The sequence below is a fragment of the Trachemys scripta genome, chromosome 1 (assembly GCF_013100865.1).
Source record: "Trachemys scripta elegans isolate TJP31775 chromosome 1, CAS_Tse_1.0, whole genome shotgun sequence".
NCBI lineage: Eukaryota > Metazoa > Chordata > Testudines > Emydidae > Trachemys > Trachemys scripta.
In genome coordinates this window covers 320,949,943-320,967,062 of record NC_048298.1, presented here as the reverse complement: position 1 = coordinate 320,967,062, position 17,120 = coordinate 320,949,943, and the positions used below count along the sequence as shown (strand labels likewise).

Below are 17,120 nucleotides of genomic sequence, written 5' to 3'. Positions count from 1 at the left end.
TCACTACAGTGAAACATAGAGCTAAACTGGACTCTTACCTAGTGCAGAATCCATGAATACAAACTAGACATGAAAACTGGAAGTCCTGAAGCACCATTCAACCCTAGATGGGAACCAATGGGACAGAGAAGAAATTGAGACACCAAAGCTGGGAATGGGTGATAGGGGATGGATCACTTGACGATTACCTGTTCTGTTCATTCCCTCCGGGGCACCTGGCATTGTCCACTGTCAGAAGACAGGATACTGGGCTAAAGGGACCTTTGGTCTGACCCCGTATGGCCGTTCTTATATTCCAATGTGTGACACACAAGAGAGTTTGAGAAAGATCTTTCCTGTAATTATCAACCAAGATAAAATATTTTTCATTAAAGAAAAAAAAAGAAAGAAAAGAAAAAAGGAAAGAAAAAAAGGGAAAAGCTGCCAGAAGAAAAACAAGCAATAAAAGAGGAAGGATGGCTCAGAAATTAAGCTGCTAGCCCGATCTGTGGGATATATAAGTTTAATTCCTTGCTCCACCCCAGGCTTCTTGTGCGTTCCTGTGTGGCCTTAAGTAAACCATTTAGGGAGGCATTTTAAAAAGTGCCTAAGTGACTTAGGTACCTAACTCCCATCCCATTGACTTTCAATAGGGGCTAGGAACTTACCTTAGGTGCTTTTGAAAGTGTCACCCTTAGGCTACATCCTCACTACGGGGGAGGGGGAATCGATTTAAGATACGCAAATAGCGTAGCTGAATTCAACGTATCCGAGCGACTTACCCCGCTGTGAGGACGGTGGCAAATCGACCTCCACAGCTCCCCCATCAACGGTGCTTACTCCTACTTGGGCTGGTGGAGTACAAGTGTCGATTCGGGGATTGATTGTCGCGTCCCGACGAGATGCGATAATTCGATCCCCGAGAGATCGATTTCTATCCGCCGATTCAGGCGGGTAGTGAAGACGTAGCCTTAGTCTCTCAGTTCCTCATCGCTAAAAGGGGGATAATAGCAGATCCCTACCTCATAAGGATGTTGGCAGGAAAGACACATTAAATAGTGTGAGCAAGTCAGATACTACAGCAGTAAGAGCCATAGATAGTGACTCATCACACATAACCACCTGCCAGGGGATGGGGTAAACAACAGTAAGGACCAAGGGCCATGGGATAAAAGCAGAAACACACTGGGAAGCCCTGTCCAGACTTCAGGTTTTTACAATGCACCGTGTGGCTCGCCCTGCCACTGAAGTACTATTGCATTGAGCTGAGGGTGTATCCTGTGGAGCCTGCGCCGGTGGGATGGGTTGAGGCAGATGTGAGAAGACACAGGGTGGGTGTGTAGGAGCGCAGCAGCTAGTGATGGGAGAGAAGAACTGTGACGGGAAGGAGGCAGGCGCTTGAGAGGATCCAGAGTGAGCTGTGTGTGTCTTTGATGGGAAGAAGAGGCAGCAGGGAGGCTGTGGAGAGCGAGCGCGTGGTCGTTTCTCTGCCGGAATGAGCGGACCCAGAGGCTGAGTGTCCGTGTTTGCGAGAGACCAGGCGGCAGGACGGAGTGGGGTGAGTGGGTCTGTCTCTCCGCTGGAAAGAGGGAGAGGCGGGGGGAGTGATCCGTGGTGGGAAGAAGAGGCGGATACACGGGAGCGGGCTCTCCTCCCGGTAGGCTGCGCTGTGATCAGACCGGCGGGTTGGGATCGCCCCCTTCCCCCTCCGCTCAGAGCCCCCAGGCAGAGTCCGGAGCTGCGTGCCGAGCGCGCCGCGCCTCCAGCCTTCTCCTGCCGGCCCCAGTCCCGGGCTGCGCGCTGCACCGGGAGGGCGCAGCAGGGCTGGCTCCCGGGCTCATGGAGACCGTGCAGCGGAGGCAGAGGGGGAAGCCCCGCAGCTGATGCCGCTGAAGGGAAGGGTGCGTCACTTTTGCTTCTTGGGGTTGGCCGGTCCCTGGGCAGAGCCGGGCGGGCAGCAGGGGGCTGGGGGCAACGCGTGGAAACTTTCCACCTTGCAAACTTGCCTGGGCGTGCACAGCCCGCCGTGCCGCTCGCGTGGGACGCCGAGGAAGGTGCAGCAGCTCCGTGCACGCTGCGAAGGGGCTCAGCGCGATAGGGAAGCTTGCATGTGCAAGTTGCAAAACTTAAACCTGTTTGCTTTTCGTAAAGCAGGAGAAACTCCCCTTAGGCCAATGCAAATTGCTGACTCCCGCCCCTCCGGTGTGTTTGATCTTTATCTCTAGTTCAGTGGCTCTCCGGATGACCTGTCCTTTTGCAAAGGGAGGAAGCAAGTGAGTCTCTCCCCCCCGCCCCCCCAGTGCACTCCGGCTGCTAGGGAGTCTTCTCCTGCTTTGCACCAGATTTAAACACAGGCGGAGGCTGGAGCTTGGGGGGAGGAGGGGGGGTTCTGCTTATGCTGTTCAGCTGCGTTTGGTACTAGCCCAGCCGATCGCGGTGCCTGAAGGAGGCTTGCTGCTGCTGGGGGCGGGATGCAGCAAGCAGAGAAGGGGCTCCCGTTTTGAAGGCGAATTCGCTTTCCCCAACCCTGTCTCCTCGCGGCGTGACTTGCTCGTTGGAGGTGCGGGGGAAGGGGCCGTGACTGTGCTGCGGTTTGCATGGCTGCAGCGGGGGGGTTTCCCCGGGAGGTGGCGACGGGGCTGCTGCGGCTGCCCGGGCTCCTGGAGACCAGGCGAGAGACTCGCTCAGCTGCTCTCTGCTTGGGGGCTGGCAGCGCGGACTCTGCCCGGTGGGGGTCGCACAGGGAAAGTGCTTGCAATGGGCAGTGCTGGGGGGAGGGGAGACTGCTTTCCCCATCGCGCCCTGGGGGCCGATCGCTTTCCTTTGGATTTCTGCACGTTTGAAACAAGTTTGTTTTTTTGCAGGAAGGCTTGGGGGGGGGGGGGCTGAGCGTTGCAATAACCACTCACCTCTCCCTTGGCGGCTGCTGCCTGGGCTCGGGCGGAGGGAACAGACCTCGCTTTCCCTCTGCAGTTAATGATTAGTTCAGCCTTTGTAGGGCAGCCGCGGGAGGGTTGCTGGGGCCTCGGACCGTTTCCATCCCCGGTGCATTGGTTTCCAAAAGGGACTGAATTTTCATTGCCAACATAAAGGCACTAAAACAAACGATCAAATGACCGTGTTTCCACTTGCTGCTAAATGTAGGCGTGGAACAAAACCCGCCCTGGTGTGGGGACTGGTAAATGTGGCTTTCCCACCTCTAAAGTCTATGATTAAGAGACAGTTGAACCTCTTTTGCTACTGCTTGAACCCGGCCGGATTATTTACAGGGGCAACCCCCGTCGCTCAAGAGACGTATCGTTGTGTGCCTTGTATTTTGTTCTTGGTGGCTTCGTGCCCTTGCTTTGTTGTTTGGAGGATTAAGCTTTGACGATTGTCCTCAGTCCTAGATCCAATTAAAATAAATGCAAGTAAGTGGGACATAAAAGAAGGAAAAACTCTGCTAGCGCTACGAAGCAGCAGTCTTACCTTGTTACAGAGACAAAGCGTGCGTTCCCTCTCTCCTCCTTTTCTGTCCCTTTGCATTGCTGTCAGACTCAGCGAGGAGCACCATTTGCTCAGTGTTGGTCAACAATCTAACTCGCCTCTGTCCAGCAGAAAATGTATTTTCCACCGGCATAGTCATTGAACATCCTTTAATATTTAGCAGAGGCTTTACTTATGAATGATCAGGTTCCTGGCAGAGGAATTAGCAACTGAAAAAGAGAGAGAGCTCTGAGAATTAGGGAGGAGAAATTCTGCACCGTTCACTAACCGCTGAAGGAGTGCCCTTGCTTTCACTGGTCGCTTAGTTCTGAATTGAAACAGGTATATAGGGGGTATGAACCTGAGCTGGGAAACCTGGACACCATAAAACAGCGTGGGGCCAGTTCTTGCTGCCCTTTTTTTGCTGACCTGGAGCTTATCCTTTAAATTTAACCAAAGTTACCTTGTTTCCTTGAAGAAAACGTGTTGGTGGCGCTGGGAAAAGAACAAACAATCCCTCTGAAGCCAGTCTGTGTTCCCAAGATGCTGCTGTGAAAGAGTTCACAGAACCCTGCGGTTATCGTTGTGCCCCAAAGATGTTGCAGGCTGGGTGAGAAACCCAAATTAGAACCAATTTACTGGAGCTCCAGAAACCAATGATGTAGCTCTGCTTATTTTTTCCCCAGTGCCTACGTATCTAGTGTTATCGCAAATAATCAGTAGGTTGCCTTGACTGTACTTGCCTTCAGATGTTGAGCTTTTTTTAAAGGACAAGAGCCTTGCTTTCTAACTAAAAGTTGTATCTTTTGGAATCTTAATATCTGTATAGTAACACCTGTTAACTAGCAATAAGATGCGGGTGCCCATTGACCTGTGTGTTATGATGCCATTTTACTACTGTGATGGATGGCAGCATAAAACCCTAGGTTCTTTTAGTGCAGTCCTTGTTTCTGACATAAGTGCATTCTATTTGATCAAGTTATGTTTTCATTGTTGCCATTCTCAAATACGACAATGCGACCTGATGTAACCTACTTTATAGATTATGTCAAATAGAATGAAGTGGGCAATTATAACTGAGTAGTGTGTCTAGCCATTACTTGCTGGTAGGATTTAGTAGCTCTTATTCTATTACGAACATAAATATGTTTGGAGTTCTCAGATGTTTCTGACACAGGCTAACAGTACAAATGTTGCTCAGATTAATAGTTTTCTTTTACTCTATTGAGAAAAAATTGTGGGGTAGGGTAGGATAGGATTTGTTATCGTATGCAGTCCCAATACAGGATATAGAATAGCTTTCACCTCTTGGATGCAGGTTTGACTCAAGCACAGGTCAGTAGTGACTAAAAGCTTTTTGGTTTTGTGGGTTTTTTTTCTTTTTTTACCATCTTATGCCTCTTTGATGGCTTATGTGAAGGGTTTTGTGACTTGTTTCTAGTTCACATCACTAAAACTGCTTGCACAATTAGCATCCTGTGGTTTTGGCTAGAAGGCCAAAGACAGACTAGACAGGGAGACAGAACTACTAGACCAGTGGTGAAATCCTGTTTCAACTAAAGTCAAAGGCAGCTTTGCCCCAGGCTTCAGTGGGACCAGAGTTTCACACTAGAAGTAATCCCTACTAGTCTGGGAGGCACATTGGTATGTAGTGTGGGGGAGAAGCTTTCACTGCTGTCACTTATGCTGTGTCTGTTCAATGGCTCAACAGAAGATTTAAGGGAGACAGGGTGGGTGAGATAATATCTTTTATTGGACCAGCTTCAGTTGGTGAGAGGCAAGCTGTCGAGCCACACAGAGGTCTTCTTCAGGTCTGGGAAATATACTCAGAGTGTCACAGGTACACTAAACAAGTGGTTCTACCTTGTATTTAAGTAGTTAATGCATATTTCAAGGGATCATTCAAGGTGAAATGGCCCATTAACACTTCTCCTGTCATAGTGGGGAAAGGACAGGTGGGAAAAAAAGGTGGTAGGGGGCATAAGTAGGGTATAGATTGTTGTAATAAGCCATAAATCCAGTGTCTCTATTCAGCAATAGACCAGATTATAGCAACTCAAAGCAGCACCAGACTCTGCCAAAAGAACAGCAAAACTTGTAGCCATATCTCCACCGCTACATCTACCCCCACAACACATCTTTCAAGATCCATTCCTATCACAACATGTGGTGTACCTCATCCAGTGCACTAAATGCCCCCAAACAACTATGTTGATGAAACCAGACAATCACTATGCTCTCAAATGAACTCACACACAAAAATAAGACAAAAACACGACATCATCTGAGGGTGAACACTTTTCACAAAGCCATCACTTTATATCTGACTTATCAGTCCTCATTCTCAAAGAAACCTGCCCAATACCTGCGAAAGACAAGCCTGGGAGCTTAAATTCATAACTTTGCTAGATACTAAAAATCATGGACTTAATAGAGACACTGGATTTATGGCTCATTACAGTAATATATAACCCACTTAACCCCTCTCCTATCTTTTTTTTTTCTTTTCTCCCCCATGACTGCAGAGGTTAATGGGCCACTTCACCTTGAATGGTCCCTAGAAATATATGTTAACTACCTATGCTAAACAATCTGTTCCACCTTGTATTTAGCTGTGACACTCTGGGTATGTCAGAGTTACAGCACCGCTCAGAGAGCGCTGAAGGGAAACCGCTGTTGTGTGTTCATACTGTCAGCTGTCTGCGCAATAGCATGTTCACACTTGCGGCACTTGCCCCGGTATTTGGAGCGAGGCACTCTGGGTGCTATCCCACAGAGCATCTCTTCCTCTTCTGCCGCTAAGAGTTGTGGGAAGGCGGAGGGGGTCGTGGGGCATCTTGGGTCCTGTCCCAATGCCCCATGATGCATTGGTTCACATCCCAGCAATCCCTGTGCTTCCGTCCGCATTTGGTGCCATCTTTCAACAGTTCGTACTGTGCGCCCTGCCTCTTCGGGCTCCAGGAATGGATCCCAAATGGTTGACCAGTATTCTGCTTGCTCTGACCAACACATCATGAGTGGCAGTGGAGTTATTCCTTAAACTACAAAGGCAAGAGGAGTGTGACATTGATTTTGCCATGCGTAGTAGCTATGACACGAGATTGCTTGTGGCATTCATTGAGGTGCTGACCACAATGGAACGCCACTTTTGGGCTCGGGAAACAAGCACTGAGTGGTGGGATCACATCGTCATGCACATCTGGGACGACAAGCAGTGGCTGTAGCTCTTTCGGATGAGGAAAGCCACTTTCATGGGACGTGTGATGAGCTCGCCCCAGCCCTGCGGCGCAAGGACACAAGAATGAGAGCTGCCCTGTCTTTGGAAAAGCGCGTGGCGGTTGCACTGTGGAAGCTGGCTACTCCAGACTGCCACCGATTGGTTGCTAACCAGTTCGGAGTGGGAAAGTTGACTGTTGGACTCGTGTTGATGGAAGTGTGCAGGGCCATTAATCGCATCCTCCTCTCGGCAATGTGCGTGATATTGTGGATGGCTTTGCACAAATGAGCTTCCCTAACTGTGGAGGGGCGATAGATGGCACGCATATTCCAATTCTGGCACTAGACCACCTAGCTACTGAGTACATTAATCACAAGGGGTATTTCTCAATGTGGCTCACCGGGGGCGTTTCACAGACATTAATGCAGGCTGGTTTGGAAAGGTGCACAACGCGTGCATCTTTTGGAACGCTGGCCTGTTCAGGAAGCTGCAAGCAGGGACTTTCTTCCCGGACCAGAAGATCACCATAGGGGAAGTCAAAATGCCCATTGTGATCCTGGGAGACCCTGCTACCCCTTACTGATGTGGCTTATGAAGCCATACCTGGGGCAACTTGACAGCAGCAAGGAGCAGTTCAACAACAGGCTGAGCAAGTGCAGAATGACCGTTGAGTGTGCTTTTGGCTGTTTAAAGGCCTGCTGGCGCTGCCTCTGTGGGAATCTGGACCTAGCTGATGACAGTATTCCTATGCTTATAGCTGCACGCTGTATGCTCCATAATATTTGTGAAGGGAAGGGTGAAAGCTTCACTCAGGGCTGGACCGCAGAGGCTCAGCGCTTGGAGGCTGAGCAGCCAGAGACTTGGGCTATTAGAGGGGCGCAGCACGGGGCCATAAAGATCAGGGATCCCTTGAGGCAGCAATTTGAAGCTGAAAGCCACTAATATTTGTTGCTATGCTTGGGAATGCAGTGCTTGTAATGCTAGGAGGTGATTGTGATTGGTGCAGATGATGCAATATAAGGTTTAACATAATTGTCTGTTGCTTTGCAGGGCTCTGTTTGCTTTCAGTTAATAGAATAAAGATTGCTTTCAAACCAACACAATTCTTTTATTAAAAAACAACAATTGGAGGAGAGAGTCAAACCAAAGAAAACCTCAACCATGATGGGGATGGGAGAAGGGAAGATTCCAGGAGGAGGAGGGGTCCCGGGATGGCCAAAGATTTGTGTACGTACAGGGATCGTATCTAACCTTCTCCTTTGGAGTACAATGCAGCGGATACTGTACTTCAGCAGGGCCAAACTGCAGAGGGGATGGGTGTTGAGTGCTGTGGGTAGTGGGAGTCTGCAGTGCTGGACCGTGTGTGGGGAGGAGTGGAATGCCGCATGTATAGACTGGAGCCAGGAGGTAGATAGGAGTGTGTTGGTGGTGTCTGGGGGGTGGCATGGAAGTATCGCCTGGAGCGTGTCCACTTGACGCTCTATAATGTTTAAGAGCCGCTCCATGGCTTCATTCTGGCATGCCGCGTTCTCCTTTCGGTCCCTCTTCTTGCTGTCCCTCCACTACTTCAATTTCTGTTTCTCAGCCGCGGAGTGCATCATAACATCATGCAGAAAGTCCTCCTTAGTTCTTCTTGACCGCTTCCTAATTCTGCGCAGACGTTCAGTTGCTGATAACAAAGAGGGAGGCTGGGCTCCCAAAGTCATCTCTGAAGTTTAAATGCAACATTTTACAGAAGCAGTATTGTTTGCAACACAGACAACATTGATTCAGTGCTTTAAAACACAGCTAGTACTCTCACACCTGTCACTAACTGGCGGACCCCAAGCAAGCACACATGAGCCACACGACCTCCAAAATGGTGAGTAGCCGCAGGGGCAGGGTAAATCATTCTTCCTGGCCCCTGCTGTACACTGGGCATGTGGCTCTTGGTGACAGCCAGCAATGTGGGGGGGTGGGGCTGATAATCATTCCTGTCCCCACACTTTCCACAGGATGTGATCATTATGGAAAATATCTCGCTGCTGAGAGTGAACAGGGAGTCAAGGGAGGGTCTTCTCCAATACTGTGGCTTCTGTCCTGGCCCCTATGCGGCTCGCCTGTGTGCAGCAATGGTGTCCTCCCTCTCCTCCCCCCCGCCCCCACCATGATGGCACAGTGGCGAAGGAAAGTTACCGTTAATGGGGCAAGAAACAAAGCGGCTCTGCCAAAGAACCTGCGGCAGCAGATTGCCCAGTATCTCTATGAGAGTTTTGCTGGAGATCTCTGAGGTAGATTCCCGTAAAGTGAGGGAGTCAATCAACAGACTGTTCCGCGGCTCAGACTAGGCATGTGGTGGGAGACAAGCCTGCTTTCTGCAACCCTTCTGCCCCCAACAACTCGCTTCAGCGATTCCCAAAATCAAATCCACTTACCAGGGGCCTCCTCTCCTGTTTGCGCTTCGCCAATCTCCGACAGCTGTGACTGGCTAGCCTCCTCCGAGAAAGAAGAGAGCTCCTGGCTGCATGCATCTGTGACCTCCGAGTCATCCTCTGTCTCTGGGTCCCCCTCCCTCTCCACATCCTCATCCAAGATTTCCTCCTCCCGACTCGGTCCACTCTTGACTGGCATGTGAGCCACCGAAGTATCCACAGTGGCCTTCGCAGTGGAGATGGGGTCACCACCGAGTATCGCGTCCAGCTCTTTGTAGAAATGGCAGCTTGTGGGCACAGCACCAGAGCAGCAGTTTGCCTCCCGTGCCTTGTGGTGGGTGTTCTGCAGCTCCTTCACTTTGACCCAGCGCTGCAGTGTGTCGGTCATGGCCCCTTTCTGTCATGCATCGTGAAATCTGTCCGTAAGTATCATAATTCCTACAGCTGGAGCGCAGCTGGGAGTGGACAGCCTCCTCTCCCCAAATGCTGATGAGGTCCAGCAGCTCAGCATTGCTCCAAGCAGGGGATCGCCTGGTGCGTGGACAGGCATGGCCACCTGGAAAGATGCGCTGAGACCACTGCACATGTTACTGTGCAAACAGGAAGGGGACTTTCAATTTTTCAAAGGAATTTATGGGGTGGGGATGACGGTTGGTCATCTAAGGGCAGGGCAGTAGAGTTTAAACTGATGATCAGAGAGGTGAGAACAGGCATTGTGGGACACCTCCCGGATCGACCACAGTGCTGTAGCCCCAGCGCAGAAAGCTGTATGCCTCTTGTTGCAGAAGTCTTTTGGATTGTTCAGCCAGTGCTTTTCACAAGCACAGTTCCAGGTTGGGTTAGAGTGAGCTTTTCAGTTGGAATGTGGGGTTTCAGTAGGTTTTTACAGTATTCAGTGCACAGGCGCTGACTTTGTCATTTGCCTGGGGGTGCTCGACTCCAGCTCTGACCCAGGCCCCACTCCTCCCCTTACCGCAAGGCCTGCTCCCGCCCTGTCTCTTTCCTCTGAGGGAGGGGGAGGAGCTGATTGGCAGGGCCTGCGGGCGGTGAGTGCTGGGGGGGGGCAGAGGGGGGAGCTGATTGGCGGGGCCAGTGGGCAGTGAGTGCTGGGGGAGGGGGGAAGAGGGGAGCTGATTGGCATGGCCGCTGGTGGGTGCTGAGCACCCACTATTTTTTTTCCCCGTGGGTGCTCCAGCCCCAGAGTACCTACAGAGTCAGCACCCATGATTCAGTGGGAGGGAGGAGAGTTTGAGAGAGTAGAACAAAAATTGTGATGTGACATTGGGTATAAATGTTACCTTTTTGTGGAAAAGTTTTCACAGAAGTGGAAAATGAAACATTTACATGAGGTTTTTTTGTTTTGACTTCCTATATAGAGAGTTTTTCATTTAGGTTCAAACAATTTTTGTGCAGTGCATTCAACCCATATAATGCTTCATTGTGGGGTTTGCACAAGAATTAAAAGTAAAATTGATCACAAAGATGAGTGCTTTTTGGAATTCAGTCAGCATTCATTCTGGAAAAGTACATTTCTTTAGAAAAAAAAATCTTTGAGCAGGTTTATGGAAATAAGAGGCTTTCATAAAAATAAAGGTATTTGTTTAAAAAATGCAATTTATACCCTGTTAGTATCTTTTAGTTGTGTTTGTGGAAAAAAGGTGACTAAAACAGAACAATCCTGATTCTCCTTTCTGTTAAACCAGTGGCAGGTCCTTGTCTTGCACTATTGTAGTCAATGGGTATTTTGTCAATAACTTAGGTGGGAGTGGGAGCAGGAGCGGACCCTAAATTCTGTGTAAGTTCATTGAAGTCTTTGGAGCTGCACCAGTGCAAAACAGATTTGAGATCAGAATTGAGCCCACTGACTGTTCAAGCTGTTGCTACACAAAAGGCAGTACGGCAGTGAGAGACTGATGAGATCCAGTATTGTACTTCTTTTCCCTGGACTGCACTGACTCCCAGTTCATTTCTGAGTGCAATGCAGGGAGTTGATTTTGATCTCTAAAGCCCTTTGTGGTTTGGGTTATGTGACTCCTGAAGGCCTTTCCTTGTGTTCTAACCTGATCGCTGATATCAGCTGGCACGCTCCGCTCCAGCCAACAGTCTTAGATCTTGTAGCTCTGGGAGCTGGAGGCAGGTCACTTACAGTGGCTGGCCAATGACTCTGGCAGAGTCCTATTTTTGTTGATTTTCCAGGCAAGCTGTAAAGTTTATTTATTCGCTCTGGGTGAAATCTTGGCCCTACTGAAATCAATGGGGAAAAAAAAAAATTGACTGACTTCAATAAGGCCTGGATTTCACTCTGTTTTTCCCTGAGGAGGGGGTGATTTGGGCTGTACGTGGGTGGCTGAGGGTGTTTGTGTTGGAAAATTCTCTGTTATCATTAGTTGATGTCTTCTAGTAATGTGCCTGGATGCCAGGATAGGATAAGTAATATACCTAAACTGTGTGCCAGCAGTCAGCCATGTTTTCTTCCTGGGTTATAACTATTCTAATTGTACTGCGAAATCAGTAGGTGTTGCCTTGAGGTGTTGCAGATGTACCACCCTTTCTGCTAACCCAGCTTCTCTCTGGTTTTCATGAACTCCTGTCTTATGCTGTGGGAGAAGTCTGAAGAGACATTCTCTTATCATCAGGGTAGGGAACTGATTTGGGAGACTTAAGAACTAGGGCTGGGATCCACAAAGGGATTTAGGCATTGCTGTGCTCAGTGTCACAGCACCTAGCTTTTAGACACTTAGACACAGCATGCAATCCACAGCTGCCAGGAGAGAGGTCCAAAAGAAAGTGATCTACAAAAGCCAGCTTGCTAGGCAGGGAGCCACCTATGCTACCAATGGGAGATGATTGTGTGTCCTATGCTCCACACCCCCCACCACATCTCTGCTTAGTGATCCACAAATGGGAACCTGCTGCCTTCAGGCAGGTGGATTAGGTGCCCGTCTCATGCCACACACACAACAGATGGAGGAGAAAGAGGTAGTGGTGCTGCTGCCCAACTTACAACTGTTAGCCTAGTAGTTAGAGCACTCAAATGGGGTGTGGGAGACCAGGTTCAATTCTCCCCTCTGCCAGAGGGGGAGAGGATTTGAACAGAATTCTCCCACCTCTCACAACAGAGCTCTAACCACTGGTCTTTGGGATAGTCTGAGATGGGGCTTCCTTAATCTCTCCTGTTGAAGCTGTTGCACTCTGGAGAAATAACGAGAGAAGAGATTGGAATAGTGGGACTGGACACACTGGAGTACAGAGTTGTTTCCACTTTCTCTGACCCAATGACTGTTTAAGGATTTATCCACATCTGAACAGTCACTGGGTCAGAGAGCGAGAGTCTGAGAATGACTGTGTAGTCCAGTGGTTAGGGAACTGCCTGGGAAGTGGGAGACCCAAGATCCAGTGCCCCTGCTCCAACCACTCTTAACTATCCAGAGTGCAACAGGTTCAGCAGGCGTGGTTGAGGGAGCCCCGCATCAGCACATCCTACAGTTGTGTAGGTAGAGAGAGGTGGGAGACCCAGGTTCAGATCCTTTCTTTCCCTGTGGCAGAGACAGGAGAATTGAACCGAGGATCTCCCACACCCAGGTATGCTTTAATTACTGGGCCAAACCAGTAATTGGGTGCACACCACTTCCTGCAGGAGAAGTTTGAGTAGCACCTGTTCCAGTAGGTGTGCTCAGAGGCTGCTGATCAGATATGGCCCCACATGCGATTTAGGTAGCTGAAGGTGCCTTTTCTGTGATTCATGAATCACTCTGGGGCTTAGGTGGGAGGGAGACAGCAGTGCATGTGCTCTGAGGGTGAAGGGAATTTCTCCTTGAAAAGCTTAGGTGCCAAGTCCATTTAGGTGCCTACAGGGTTCGGCAGGAGTTTTGTGGATTGCAGGTCAGGCGCCTAAACTCCTTTGTGGATCCCACCAAAGGTGGCTCTTCTGACCTGAAATTCCCTTCCAGCTTCAGTTAACTGGGTGGATTTCTTTGGACCGTAAAAGAGGTGTACCATTCTTTACGGATTTAGTACCTGATCCTTAAACTTATTAGATTCTACAGGTGGGATTTTCAAAAGTCCTCAAAGTTGGCTCATTCTTCCATTGACTGCAGGGAGAGAACAGTTAGGCCAATGCTGAGGGCTTCTGCAAATTCCTTTGTGCGTGTTCCCAGGAAAATTACACAGCAATTTTGGTTTCAGCCTTGAATAGCATCTGGGCTTGAGGGAGTGAAAGGTGGGGAGAGGAAGTAGCTTTGATGATTTTCCTGCAGTGCTGGTAAGAAATGGTTTTGTTTTCCACCAACTCAGAAAATACATAATTCAACTTGCTGATACTTGTGTTGTGCAAACCAGTTGTAAATAGCATTTTGTGTCCTGTTCTTCCACCCCCCCTTTCCTCCAGATTTGAAAGATTATTCTAGCTGTTGAATGAAGCATAGTTAAAAAAGGTAGCTGTGAGTTTAATTATAGCTTCAGGACTTGAACTAAATCAAATTCCAAACAATCTGATAAAAATTACAGCCACTTGAATGTTGTTAAAGGTTAAAAGTGAGCCATCTCGAGAGGAGCTATTAGTGTTCCCATTTTGAAATAAAGGAGGTTATTAATACTTCTAAATAACATTGAAAATACGTTTTGCCTTATAACCATCTAAGCACTTCTCAGGGTAATGCAGATTAAATTTAGTGAGAAGAGCATATAATGACGGTATAAATGTCCATTTTGCCATCAGATCTGTTGCAGTGTTTTTTTAAATGTTAAACATTATGATGTTTCGCATTGCTTATAGGAATTATGGCATCTAGAGAGTCTTAAACTAGACTGTATTCTGCCATAGGGTGAAATGCTCTGTGGACTCTTCAGATTTAAATGTTGAGCCAATAATTTTGACGTTTACATGGCTATTTTTAAGGCTGGGATTTAGAGTTCTTTGCTAGGTTTCCTTTAAGTGGTGATTAAATAACGGCAACGCTGTTATTGGTTGAGTTATGTGGAGTCATGTAAGCTGTGAATCATATGGCATGATTCCATGTGGAGTAGGGTTGTCAGCTGCTATTTCTTTGGAATGACCTATCTTTATAGATTTTTTTTCCTGCAGTTCGATGCATACAAGGGATAGGCTGACCATAAATATGGACCCAAAGCAGAGATTTGGTGTGTACTACTTTTTCCCCATAGCTTTGTTACAGTATTTTGTAGCAGTGGTCCACAGGCTAGAATTTACAGCTGAGATCTTCAGGGGAGCCTAACTCCCTTGGGCACCTTGAAAAATCTCAACTTGCTTCTTTGTATCGTCAGTGTTCTGGATAGTCTGTGTCACTTTCTGTACTCTCATTGTCCCTGAAACTTTAGTGCATGTCATTGTTACCTGTGTTGTACTGGCCACACCTCAAAAACTTCACTCCTGGCTGGCTAGCAGGCATGAAGTTTCCCTAGTGAATAAGGTGGGGAAGCAACACCAACTATGCAAAAATATTTGAAGCTGAAGGTTTTTCATCCCAGACCTGGATGGGAACAGAGAGGAAAATGCAATTGCTTTTTTCCGGTGGCCAGAGGAAGGCTTCCATTTTACCAGAGACCTTACTAGCTAGAGGGTGATTTGAAAGATGGTGCATTCTGGTAAGAATCCCATTGCCTTCACCACTTCCCAGAAGCCTGGGGTTAGTTATGGCTGAGCTGTTCAGGGCTTATCAATTCCAGCATCTCACCTGGGCAGCGGGGCTTCCCTCTCCTCTTTTGTGTCTGCGGTTGACATATAGGTTTAGTCCCCATTTAGGGAAGGCTCTTTTTACTGGCCTTTCAGTTTCTTTTTTTAAAAAACTTACAGCTGACACAGAATCCTGCTGCTCCTTTAATTTGTTTTGATGGGCTCATTATTTGTGCAGTTAGATTAGTTGCCTTTTAAAATTGAGAAGCGTTTTAAAAATCTTGCTGTCGAACTTCAGCGTTTTAACGATTTGTGCGCTTTGGTTCAGATTTGTGCAACTTGCCATTTTTTTAAGGGCCTTTCTTAGGGTACATCTACACTACAGTGGGGAGTCGATTTAAGATACACAAATTCAGCTACGTGAATAGCGTAGCTGAATTCGACGTATTGCAGCCGACTTACCCCGTTGTGAGGACGGCGGCAAAATCGACTTCTGCCGCTTTTTGTCGGCGGCGCTTACTACCACCTCCGCTGGTGGAGTTAGAGCGCCGATTCGGGGATCGATTGTCGCGTCCCGATGGAACGCGATAAATCGATCCCCGAGAGGTTGATTTCTACCCGCCGATTCAGGCGGGTAGTATAGACCAGACCTTAGACTTGATCTCCTTGTACCTTCTGTTTGCAGTTTCCAACGACTTGGTGTTGCTCCTGTTTTGCTGGGGGTCTTTAGCCTATGTTATTTGCGCAGCAGAATATTTCAAAACGCAGCTGAAGACTCTCTCAGGATAGTTTTATCTGATTACTGAAAAGCACTTTGATATGTATAATTAGTGCTACATGTATGTACTCTGTGCCACCTAGAGGAAGTCCTTGCCCAGCCATGCCACCGGGTCAGGAGGAACGGGGAAGGACTATATATAATTTAAGAGGCTTTGTAATTAATTGGTTCTCCTCAGGCTGAAACAAGCTTCTTTGCTGGTGTCCCTTTGTGCCCAGTTTAGATTCCCCGTACTATAGGCTCGGGCTCAGAAATGCACTACAAAATGATAGGTGTGCCTTAAAGCAGGAGGGGGCAGTATTTGGTTCTCTTTTGCTCCTCCTCCCCAACCTGCAACCATTTCCCCCTCTACATCTACCACATGGGTCACAACTGAACACAGTTGTCTTCCTATGTACACAGAGCAAGGTCTGAAATGATAGTTAAATGTCTATAAAATATCAGTTGACTTGCTACTGACTCCAGACATGGATTGGAAGGGTAGGAGGCTAGGAGAGGGAGTGGAAATGTGGAGGAATAGCAGTCCAGGAGAGGTACAGATTGTGTATAGGGTGCTACCTGGTCTCGGAACCAGGGGAGGGTGGCTGGAGGAGGGCAGGAAGCTGGCAATGGCAAGGTTTTGGGTGTGATTGATGGAGATCTACAGAGAGGGGCACAGAAGGGAGCTGAGTGGGGGACATGAAAAGGGACAGCGATAGGAAGAGACTCTTATCCATGTTAAGTGTAACATTTTCTAGGTTTAAAACTTTAACCACCTAAAGTTTTCCATGTGGATAAAGCAGCATACGTAATACCATTTGTAGTATTAGCTGGGCTAGTTTAAAACGCGCTTTCAGTTTTCTTCATCATTAATTGTATTTGCAAGCAGAAAACTTGTTTGGGTGTGTATAATATCTGGGAAGCAGTGTGGCCTAATGGGTAGGGAATCCTGCTTAGAGTGTCCCTCAAATTCTAGCTCCGGTGGTGACTTGGGCAAGCCACTTAACTTCTCTCTGCCTCAGTTATTTTATCTGCAAAATGGGGATACTAAGGCTTGCCTAGCTTTCTTTATGTAAAGCACTTGGGAATCTTCACAAGAAAAGAGCTATACGTGTTCATTGTGATTAGCAGGCTAAGGCTTTTGAAAAATGCTTTTCATATAAGCCCGGGCTGATTTTCACTTGTACTTGTTTACATTTGAAAGTCCAGTTGTAAATGTGCTTCAATAAGTTAAACATTAATTTGGAAGCCAACTCTTTCAGTCACTTCAGCGAGATCTTCGTTTTTATTATTTCTCCACTCTATAAATATGTTTCTTACCCAGAGTGTTTTTAAAACAAATCTAGCATTCCATCATTCCTGCAGACATAGCTGATCATTCACAGTCTGCTTGAACTGCACACACTGCCCAGAGTTAGTCTTTCTGGTGTACTTTGAATGTACATGAAAAGGATAACTGGCAAGAGAATGATTTAGAAACATCCTCTAATGATCTCTTCTTGTGCATATACTCTTACCCCCCCCCCCCGTTTTATTTTTGCATAGGCTAGTGCAGGGGTCTCAAGCTCGCGGGGTGATTTTCTGCAGCCTGCAAGCTCCTCGCAACCCCCTGCCCTCCCCCAGTGCTTACCAGAGTGGTGGCCGGACGTACAGGGTTAC

At 48.0% G+C, this 17,120-nt stretch overlaps 1 protein-coding gene across 1 annotated transcript in view; it reads left to right on the top strand.

Moving 5' to 3' along the window:
- Window positions 1–1,601: 1,601 nt before the first annotated feature.
- Window positions 1,602–17,120, top strand: part of LOC117881722 (protocadherin Fat 3-like) — a 127,009-nt gene continuing 111,490 nt past the window's right edge. Inside the window, exon 1 of the mRNA XM_034779360.1 lies at window positions 1,602–1,880. The gene's annotated coding sequence lies outside the window, so the exon portion shown is untranslated. The remainder of the gene's footprint in view (window positions 1,881–17,120) is intronic.